Source organism: Acartia tonsa, chromosome 14 (assembly GCF_053477335.1).
Source record: "Acartia tonsa isolate MP-2025a chromosome 14, ASM5347733v1, whole genome shotgun sequence".
NCBI classification, from domain to species: Eukaryota; Metazoa; Arthropoda; class Copepoda; order Calanoida; family Acartiidae; genus Acartia; species Acartia tonsa.
In genome coordinates this window covers 473,842-485,000 of record NC_137273.1, presented here as the reverse complement: position 1 = coordinate 485,000, position 11,159 = coordinate 473,842, and positions in this window count along the sequence as shown.

Sequence of the window (11,159 nt, the reverse complement as noted above, 5' to 3'; positions counted from 1 at the left end):
CAAGGAATGAGAAGACTTGTACATATATAAAAAACTTTGGGTACCAATATAATTGTTATCCTATATTTAACCTAGTTTACTCATGTTTTTTGCAGGGATCTTAAGGGATAAGACAATAGTGAATAACTTATGTATATACCCAATTATTATTTCCAATGAATGGCAAGGCTTGTACATATATAAAAAACTTTGGGTACCAATATAATTGTTATCCTATATTTAGCCTAGTTTACCTCATATTTTCCAGGGATCTTAAGGGATAAGACAATGGAGATTAACTTACGTATATACCCAACTATTATTTCCAAGGAATGAGAAGACTTGTACATATATAAAAAACTTTGAGTACCAATATAATTGTTATCCTACATTTAACCTAGTTAACTCATGTTTTCCAGGGATCTTAAGGGATAAGACAATGGAGACCCAAGGCTTGTACATTTATAAAACTTTGAGTACCAATATAATTGTTATTAGTTTACCACCTCATGTTTTCCAGGGATCTTAAGGGATAAGACAATCGACCATAAATTAATCCATATTATAAATTATCATAAACAAAAATTTTTTAACAACGCTCTCTTATTCGTTGGCTCGAAAACTTTAGGTACATTTAGTAAATTTTGATTGGTTAATTTGAAAAGTGTTCAAACTTTTCAACAAGCACATATTTTTACAGAAGCTTCGCTACTTAAAACAAAGAAATAGCACATTGAACTTTAATTAATAAAAAAAGTTCGGGAAATTAAAAACAAACAAACAAGAACAATAATATGAATAGGTATCTAATCCTAATAACTAAAGTAACAGGATGTCTGTCAGTTTATCTGGCTGTCCGTCAGTTTATCTGACTGTCCGTCTGTTTGTCTGCCTGTCTGTTTGTTTGTTAGTTTGTCTGTTTGTCTGTCTCTGTCTGTCTTTCTGACTGTTTCTCTGTTTGTAAAGAACCTCGATAACCGCTGAACCGATGGGGTTCTTATTTACAAAGTAGCTTATATATACAGTCAAATTTTATTGATATGGTTGCTTCTCATAGGTCCTGGGCAGGTTCATAACTATTTTAGAGGAGGATACCACAACCCTTCTTAGAGAAGTCATATCTAGAAAAAATTTCATGTTTTTTTTATTAAATTATATTTCAAAAAATAAATCATATAATTTCTGTCAGTTTTACTATAACTAGATGCTTTGCGTTTAGAACCCTCTAATGTCACTTGGGGTAAGAAAACTTTTCCGAAACCTATGACACGCTTCACTGCAAAGTCATATCGGTCCATAAAGATAATAAACATACCTTTGTTTTTATTGAGTAGCTTAAGAAACAAAAGATAAGATTAAATTTCGCAAATAATAAAAAAGCGCAAAAAGAACTGTTTATGAAGATAAGAAGTGTAAAATTTTCAGGAATCATAAGGGATAAGACAGTGAACGATAGATAGATGTACATTGTACAGCCCCAATACTCTCCTGATATGCTTATATTATTGGTTGAAAACTTTGGACACTGCAAGTTTGAACCAAAAAATCAAGATTTATATACCAAAAGTTTTTAAGCCAACGAATGGGAATACTTGAGGAACCAGAATAATTTACAGTCAAATGTCCCCTCCCTGAAACATTTTACACATTTAAAGACGTCTAAATACACTTAAAATATCTTCTTATTTTGAATGCTAATGGTTGCGCATTTAGTCTGCAATTTACATAAACCAAAGACCAATATGAATCTTCTTTAAATATAAACCATTTTAAAACATCAAAAAGAGAAAACTTCGGTTTATGTTATTTTTAGATTTTAGTTTTGGAATGGTTTTGGGCTATTATACTGCTCTCCCTCCCCTGAATGCTGGTGGTTAAGACGCTAATTTATATTTGTAGTAGAGAATTGCAGGGAGTGAGAGGACACTGGGTTGTATTACATTAACTCCCAAAGTTTTAAAATAACGTTTTTTTTATTTGTTGGCTTAACAACTTTGGGGACTTTTCTTGAATTTTGATTGGTTAGTTCTTTAAGTTTAATTTTTTAACCACTAATTGTTATCTACAGAAGGGGTAATTTTGTGTATATTCTCTTGGGATGTTTATCTATTGTCTTATCACTTTAGATCCCTGGAAAACATTTGTGCTTTCCCGTAAAGTGCCTGTGGATCATTGAAACTCGGGGGGCGAGGGGGGCCGGGGATGGTATTTCAGCAAATAGTGTCGGAAATATGTATAAACACAGTCAAGTACTTACAAAAGAACAAAAAGCAATTTGCTATCAGAGGAAAAATGTCCCTATAACTTAGTTTTCTGGGTTACATATCTTTACTTAATACATTTATTGCTTCGCGACTAAAAAAAATGCTTTGAAAAATATCTCAAAATGTTTTATTACATAATAATTTATGTTGAACATAATCACAAAATTACAACTTGCATTTTAAACAATTAGGCAGAGAGAGGGGGGGGGGGACAATGGGATATTTATTACACTGGTCCCCAAAGTTTTACGTCAACGTTTTCTTTTCGTTGGCTTAACAACTTTTGGGACTTTTTATTTTATTAAGTTAAGTTTTAATTGTAATCAACGAGGAGGGCAATTTGTCCATAATCATTGGGGATGTACATCAAAATATCGGCCATTGTCTTATCCATAAGTGACCCATAAGAAAATGCCCGATATATTGAAGTATATCCCCAATGATGATACACAAAATTATCTCTACTGAAGATTAAATTCATTTATTAAAACGTTTGAACACTCAACTTTATGAACCAACCAATCAAAATTTAGTAAAAATCCTCAAATTATTTATGCTAACGAACAAGATATCGTTACTTAAAACTTTGGGGACTGGTGTAATAAACAGTCCAATGTCCCCTCCCTCCCAAATAAAAAATTACAGAATGATAAGAGAGAATGCCATAATAAATTTTGCATAATTTTCATTTTTTATCAGGAATATAGTAATATGCACAAAGGAGGGTAAATTGTAAAAAAATAAACCACTCCCCCCATTTAAATTTTTAGCCCCAAAGCCCATAGTTTTCTTTGGGAAAAAATTCCCCCCAACCCCCCCCCCCCAAAAAAAAAAGTAACCTTTGTCTTTTTAAATCGTTTTTTGTCACTCTCCAATATTAAATTGGAAAGAAAATGATGAAATATGATTACTGTATCTTAGTTTACTGTTTTTATTTCTTCTAAAATTGTTTATGTGCACTTTTCCTATTCCAAGGCGTCTACCCTCCCTTGGGAAAAAATACCCCTTCTCTTCTCAAAATAAATTTGCATTACAAAAAATAATTGAAGGGGGGGAACAAACACCTCTTGGGAAGAAAAATAATTGTTTCTTTTTCCCCGATTATCTTCATTAAGAAAACATAATTTTTAATTAAATTTATATACAAGCTAATATTTTTAATTCAAACTAATGGCTTCGCCCCTAGCCCTAAGGAAATTTAGCGAGATCCTTCGGTACAAACAAACAAACAGACAGACAGACAAACAAACAAACATCATTTTACTTTATCATAAAGATTAGAAGTTTTGTTAAAACCAACATGTAATTATGTTGAAGTATAGCTTCGCTATTAAAAACCAAAAATCTAAAGGGATAAGACAATGGCTGGTAAATTAATGTACATCCCATGATGATAAACAAAATTACTTTCTCTGTAGTGTGTAAAACATATGAACACTCAAATTAATAAACCATCGAATTACAATTCACTACAGTCTCCAAGGTTGTTAGATCAATAAATTAGGAAACGTTATTTTATAACTTTGGGGACTAGTGTAATAAACAGCCCAATATCCCCTCCCTCTTAAAGTAGCTTCGCTACTAAAAACGCATTAAAATGTTGTTTATACGAATAACATATTTATTGCATACTACTGTAAAAATATTTTTCTTTAAAACTAGGATGATAACATCCAAAAGTTGCTTTTCAACAATCGATATATATCATTACTTGGATGTTGCATCAGATTTTCATGTACTCTGAAAAAATGTTGCTTGCAGCTGGCTAACCCCCCATCCACCCACTCTACCCCATTCCCTCCCCCTCATACTGGATGAACGAACTGAACAACAAAAAACAACTAAATTGACGACAAAAATATCCATGTACATTATCCTTTATAAATTTTTCATCATTTTTACGTTTTCAAAGTCCCCTTTTATTAGGGATTGGGGGAGGGGAAATTGGACTGTAAGTTACAGTGGTTCCCAAAGTTTTTTAACCTCATTAGTTTGTTCAATAAGTTTGGGTACTTTTATTGAATTTTAATTGATTTGTATCGAGCTAGTAGTAATGTGTGTAAACTTTTCAACCAATAAATTGAATTAAGAAGGGATTAATTTTATTTTTTATCATTGGGGATGTATGTACATTATTCATCACCCATTGTCTTATCCCTTAAGATCCCTGCGTTTTATTATTACATCAAATGAAAGGCTTTGAAATATTAAGGGAAAAGACGATGAACAATTAGGATAAACAAAATTATCCCTTCTTGAGATTAAACTTTAAAGGTTGATAAATTTCGACACTCCTTAGTTAAGTCAACAAATCAAGATTTAATAAAAGTCTCCAAAGTTTTAGCCAACGAATGAAAGAGCTCGTTTATGAGACTTTGGGTACCATAATAATTCATAGTCCCCCATTCTTCTCTGATTTATAGAAATCTAAAAACTAGAGGTTAAGTTTCAGTCGTCTATCTTTCATAGGAGCCTAGAAAATCATGTTTTTCTCTTAACGTTTCTGACGGACATTTTGAATTATAGAGTAGCTTCGCTACTAAAAAACAGAAGGTTTCAGTCGTCTATCTTTTATAGGAGCCGAGATAATCACGTTTCCCTCTAATCGGACAGACGGACATATTGAATTATAGAGTAGCTTTGCTAATAAAAAAACGCATAGCAATGAAATATAAATATTTATATTACGTCTAAAATAATGTTTCATATTTTATAATATATTCTTAGAGTAAAGCTTTTCTATAACTAGTGCTAGTTTTCTCGCCCCTAGATTCTAGGGGAGGTCAAAGGGATTCAGAAAAATAGCTTAAAACCATCCAAAGAATAAATAAAGCATCCCTGAAAAGTACAATTGATTCAGACTTCCAGTTTCTGAGATCTTTAGCTTCAGAAAATTTTTTTTTGCTTATAGTATGTCAATATCGATGTATTAATGTACATCACCATTGATCAGTGGCGTGCGAACCGAAGGGGGCATTTGGGGCAATCGCCCCCCCCTAGCGACCAAAACGCCTCCCCCTGCCCCCCCCTAGCCACCGCCCCCCCCTAAATGTTGAAAAATGCCCCATTTTGCCCCCCCCTGGTCAACAAAAATGCCCCTTTTTGCCCCCTACCCTACAAAAAGCAAAACTATTCCAGTTTCCAAAAATAAAAGATCAAGAAATACTCAAAAAAAAAATTTTGGCGCTTCGCGCCAAACAGACAGTTACTATTCATTTAACCTTACCTAATTTTTTAATTAGTGTAGAAATTAGGTTATAATCTTTTTTCACTGAACATAACAAACCAGGTAATAGGAAGTATTTTATTTTGTATAATATAAACTTTTTACCAAAGAAATTTTGTACATCCCCTATGATGATACACAAAATTACCCCTTATATAGATTACAATTAGTGGATGAAATGTATGGAAACTCGACTTAATTAACCAACCAATCAAAATTCCATTAAAGTCCCCAAAGTTGTTGAGCCAACTAATAAGAAAATTTTATATGAAATATTGGGGACTAGTGTAATAAATAGCCCAAAAACCCCTCCCTCCCTGCATATTTGAAGAAAAAAATTTGCGCTTCGCGCCCTTCCAAATGGTTTCTGCTTTTTATCACATTGTTTATTTTGTTTTTATTTCTATAAAAACATGTGTAAACAACAAATATTTAATCAAAAAGTTATTTTATATAAAAAAGAAACAGCTTTGATATTTATCTCAGCCTTTTTCTCAACACTGTATGTCTGTCTAAATGAATAAATATATATGATGTCATATTATTTTCAGGATAAGTTTATCATTTTTTTTGTTTACATACCCTTACAAAAAGACATGTTTTTATGGCAATTTTCATTAAAAAACCCTTAAAACTAACTACACTCTATATTCCTAAATTGATAAAATACGACACTCTTGTTGTCTTTAATTGATTTTAGTTCAAAGGGGAAGTAAATATTTTTAGGTGCGCTTCACGCACTGCCCTTATAAATCCTTGGAAACACCACTCAATGAAAAATTAACAGAGTTTTAAAGTGCCATGTAAAGAGGGTAGGATATGTTGATATAACTTTTTAGCTTCTCTATAATTCACTATGGCTGTCTGTACGTAATGCTAAGGGGGAAATGTGATTTTTTCAACTGCAATTAAAGATAGAAGGCTAAAACTAAATGTTAACATTCCCATCATTATGGAGTATAATTAACTATAAAAAAATCGTGGATGTCGGAATGCTTTTCAGGACGTTTTTGGCTATTTTTGTATCTTTTAAATTTCAGGTATAGTCCCTTTTGTGACATTGCCTCTTAAGGTGCATTTCGTCGTATTTTCACAGTAGCTTTTCCCCTATTTATAGCTCCTGCGGGGCCAATTGCCTAACCCTGCGGGGAAATCACCTGACCTAACTTAACCTAGAATAACCTATTAAAAGCTACTATGAAAATACGACGAAATGCCCCTTAAGAGGCGTTGCCACAAAAGAGACTATACCCCAAAGTTTTCCATATTTCTATAAGATTTTTATATCTGTAGATGAAAGGACAAGTATTTTTTTTGTTTTTAACATAGTTCTTTATATATTTGGTTTTTATGGTACGATATATTTTTTTGTGGATTATAATATTAAAAAAAAATAAAATTCGAGCATCCAGTATGTAATTTACTTTGACTGTCATCACACAATATGCAGGAAAAAGGATTTGTGACTTTTTCTACCTAAAATATATATTTATTTCAACAGATGCTCTTTAAATCTACTTGTCTGTATTCTTATTAATGATTTTTTGTGCTTTGCTACTTAAAGATGTTGTAATCCTTGTTGTCATACAATAAAGAAATATTTAAAATCAGTTTTACATATTAGGTTAATTTTTGGTAAATTATTTCCAAAATGAGTGTTTTTATCTCCTCCCCCCCAAAAAAATTTTTAAATGGGGTTATTCAACTTTCCTGCTGAGATTTTATAACATCCCCTTCCACCCATAAAAAATGTTTTGTGGTGGGGAGGTTAAATTATATTCTGTACTTTTTTTTCGAAGATGCTTTCTAGCTCCCTTCCCTTCGGTCATTGCAGGGTGGGGAGAAGGGATGGGGGGGAAGATATAGGGGATATAAAAGGGAAATAGGGATGGGGGAAGGGATGGGGAAGAAGGGATAAGGACTAGAAGGCCCATAATCAAATAATCCCACCCCTTAAAATGCCCTTATTTAAAATTATTATATATAATCAAAATGCCCCCCCCTAAAGCAAAGTGCCCCCCCGGGGCACTTTGATTTAGGGGGGGGGGCAAAATTTTACAAAATCTTCAAAATGCCCCCCCCTAGACAAAGTGCTTCGCACGCCACTGATTTTGGTAATGATTATAGAGTTGCTACGCTTTCTAAATCGTACCTAACCACTAAAGGAATCACCATGCAAAATTTGAAATCGATAGGACAGTTCTAACATATCTAAATTAACGAAAAAAGCTATCTGTGACGGACGGACGGACGGACGTACGGACGTACGGACGGACAGACCGATCCTAATTATAGAAAAGCTTCGCTTTTAAAAAACAAATAAATATATAAGAAATAATTTAAGACAATTGACGAGAAATTGCTGTAAAATTGAAATTTAATTAATGGTAAAAAAGTTTATACACTGTTAGTTTGAACCAATAAATCAATATTTGCTAAAAGTACCCAAAGTTTTAAGCCAACCAATAGGATAAAGTTTGGGTACCAGTGTAATTTACAGTCCAATGTCCCCTCCCTCCCTGAATAAAAGAAAACAAATGAATAGTAAGCAGCAAGTTGGCAACAAAAAATCATGGATCTAAAGGGATAAGACAATGGCCGATAATGATGATACACAAAATTATCTCTTTTGTAGAATACAAATATTGGTTGGAACGTTTGGACATTCAACTTAATGAAACAACTAATCAAATTCGAATTCCCGTAGGTTGTTAAGCCAACGAATAAGAAACATTATTGTAAAACTTTGGGGATTAGTTAAAAAAGGTACCTACCGCTGCTATGTCATAAATAACTATTTAAACATAAAAACGGAGCTCTGAAACGGTAGGACAAACGAATATGAACGCTTGTAGAATGTCAGAACTGAATAATCTTAATATAAATGTAAAAGTATTGAACAGAAATATGTTGCAAAATTATACATACTTTCATTTTTAGAATTTAATTATACAGATGCTTCGCTCATAATATTGGACCTTGTTGTCCTAGGAATCATAATTCCAAAAATCATGGAATAATTATATCATAAAAAAAGTTATTGTCAAAAAGTTAAAAGTATTCTGATAACAATTATAGAGTTGCTCCGATTTCCAAATTGAACCTAATTGTTATAGAAATCTCCATGCAAAGTTTGAAATTAATAGTACAATCCTAACATTTAAAAATTAACTAAAACAAATAACAGTTACACGAAAAGAGCTAATCATTTCACAAACAGACGGACGGACCGACCCTAACTAAAGAAAAGCTTCAATTATAAAAGTTAAATTTTAAAGTATTAAAATAGTACAAAATAAAAATAAAATGGATTACTTGGTACCAGACAGGGAGGGAGGGAGGGGACATTGGGCTGTTTATTACACTAGTCCCCAAAGTCTTATAATAACATTTTCTTATTTGTTGGCTTAGGAACTTTGGTGACTTTCATTGAATTTTGATTGGTTGATTCATTTAGTTGAGCATCCAAACGTTTCAACCACCAATTATAATCTACAGTAAGGGTTATTTTGTGTATCATCATTGGAGATGTCTCAATATATCGGCCATTGTCCCTTTTAATATTAGAAAATAATAATAATAGATTACTTGGTGCTACAGACACGAAAGTCAGGGATCTAAAGGGATAAGACAATGGATGATAAATTGATGTATATCTCCAATGATGATGCATAAAAATAACCCTTCTGTAGATATAGTGGTTGAAATGTTTGAACTAACCATTCATATTAGATAAAGTTCCCAAGGTTTTTAGACCAGCAGATAAGAAAATGTTACTATAAAACTTTGGGGACTAGTGTAATAAACAATGTCTCCTCCCTGCCTCCCTGCAGAAAAGTTGAATATGATTAATTTCTCCCCCTCTCTTGTCTAACTGGCTGGTGGCTAGGCATAGACTATCAGGGATAGAGGAGTATGTATGTTACAAAATTACATTTGTTTGAATTACATTTGTCTATAATTTCTCCCCCTCTCTTGTCTAACTACTGGCTGGTGGCTAGGCATAGTATCAGGAATATAGGTATATGTAGAGATATTGGCTTATTTCTGCAGTTCTCTAAATATTCTTTGGTGCAATGGACTTTCACCCCTGATTTGACTACAGCTGAACTACCTCCATTCTCAAGTTAAACATGTTACTAATAGACTAAGCGCTTAGTCTATTAGTAACATGTATGAGTTTGCTTAGTCTACAAGTTACATGTGGAAAGTGCTACTAATAGACTAAGCGCTTAGTCTATTAGTAACATGTTCAACTTGAGAATGGAAAGGGGATATTGCTTAGTCTTTTAGTAACATGTATGAGTTTGCTTAGTCTATAAGTTACATGTGGAAAGTGCTTAGTCTATTAGTAACATGAGCCTTTTTGTTCAAGCTACTTATCCCTCTACCCCTGTGTTGCTAGAATAGCAAGCGTAGCTGTTAAACAGCTGTTACTAATAGACTAAGCGCTTAGTCTATTAGTAACATGTTTAACTTGAGAATGGAGGTGCTTAGTCTAATAGTAACATGTATGAGGTTGCTTAGTCTATAAGTTACATGTGGAAAATACTTTTACTATTAGTAACATGAGACTTTTTTTCAAGTCACCTATCACTTTATCCCTGTGTTGCCAGCATAGCAAGCCTAGCTGCCTTTTTTTCAAGCTAGCTTAATGTTTGCTTGGGGTCGTCAAGTTTGAGAATTTTAAGAATATTGCCTTTTGTAACAATTAAGTGGCATATAAAAAAATTGGTGATTTCTCTTTGGAGGGTGGTGGTTGTACCCTTCAAACAATTGTTATGAACCTTCCCATGACCTATGAGAAGGTACACTGTAAAGGAGAACCATATCGGTTCAGCGGTTACAAAGATCCCTCGGTAAAGACAGACATTTTTTTTTGCAATATTTACCCTTACGGAACCCCACCCTTTCAAATGAAGATAAATCTTTTAAAAAATGCCCCCCCTCATATTTTAAATTTTATTTTTAAAACTTAAGTTGAAAGTGGTGGAATGTTTGACCTCCTCCCTCTCTTTCACTCCATCTAAGTACCACTGAGGCCTATAGGGGCGTAGGCGCCATTGACAATATAAGAATATCGAATAATCTAGTAAAAAAAGCATTAAATTTTTAATTTCTAGTTGACATCCCCGAATCCAAACTAGCATGGCGTCTTGCGTTTCTCCAGTCATAACAAAGAAAACTACGCAATTTTACGCATTCACGGGTGTTCTCACAAAAGCGTCAAAATGCGTCAAAAATAAATTCACAGCCACAATGTCATTATTTATTAATTTATATATATGATGGGAGTGGGTGTAAATTTTATTGGTACCCAAAGTTTTATAATTATCTCTCTAGCTTAAAAACATTTGATACTTTTAACAAATTAATTGCCCATTGTCCACTCCCTTACTCCATGAAGTTTCTGATTTTATGCCAAATAGAAATATGCTCATTTTAATAATTATAGAAAAGCTTCGCTTTTAAAAATAGAATTTGCTAATAGACAAAATAAATTATTAGCTCTTTTTAGAAAACGATTAGACAAAAGACAAACCCTCTTTTTTTAGTTTTCCCTCCTAACACACACACACTTACACACACACACACACACACACACACACACACACACACACACACACATAAACACACACCCCATCGCTATAAATGATCTAAAAATTTCACTTGACTACCCCAGCAATGGT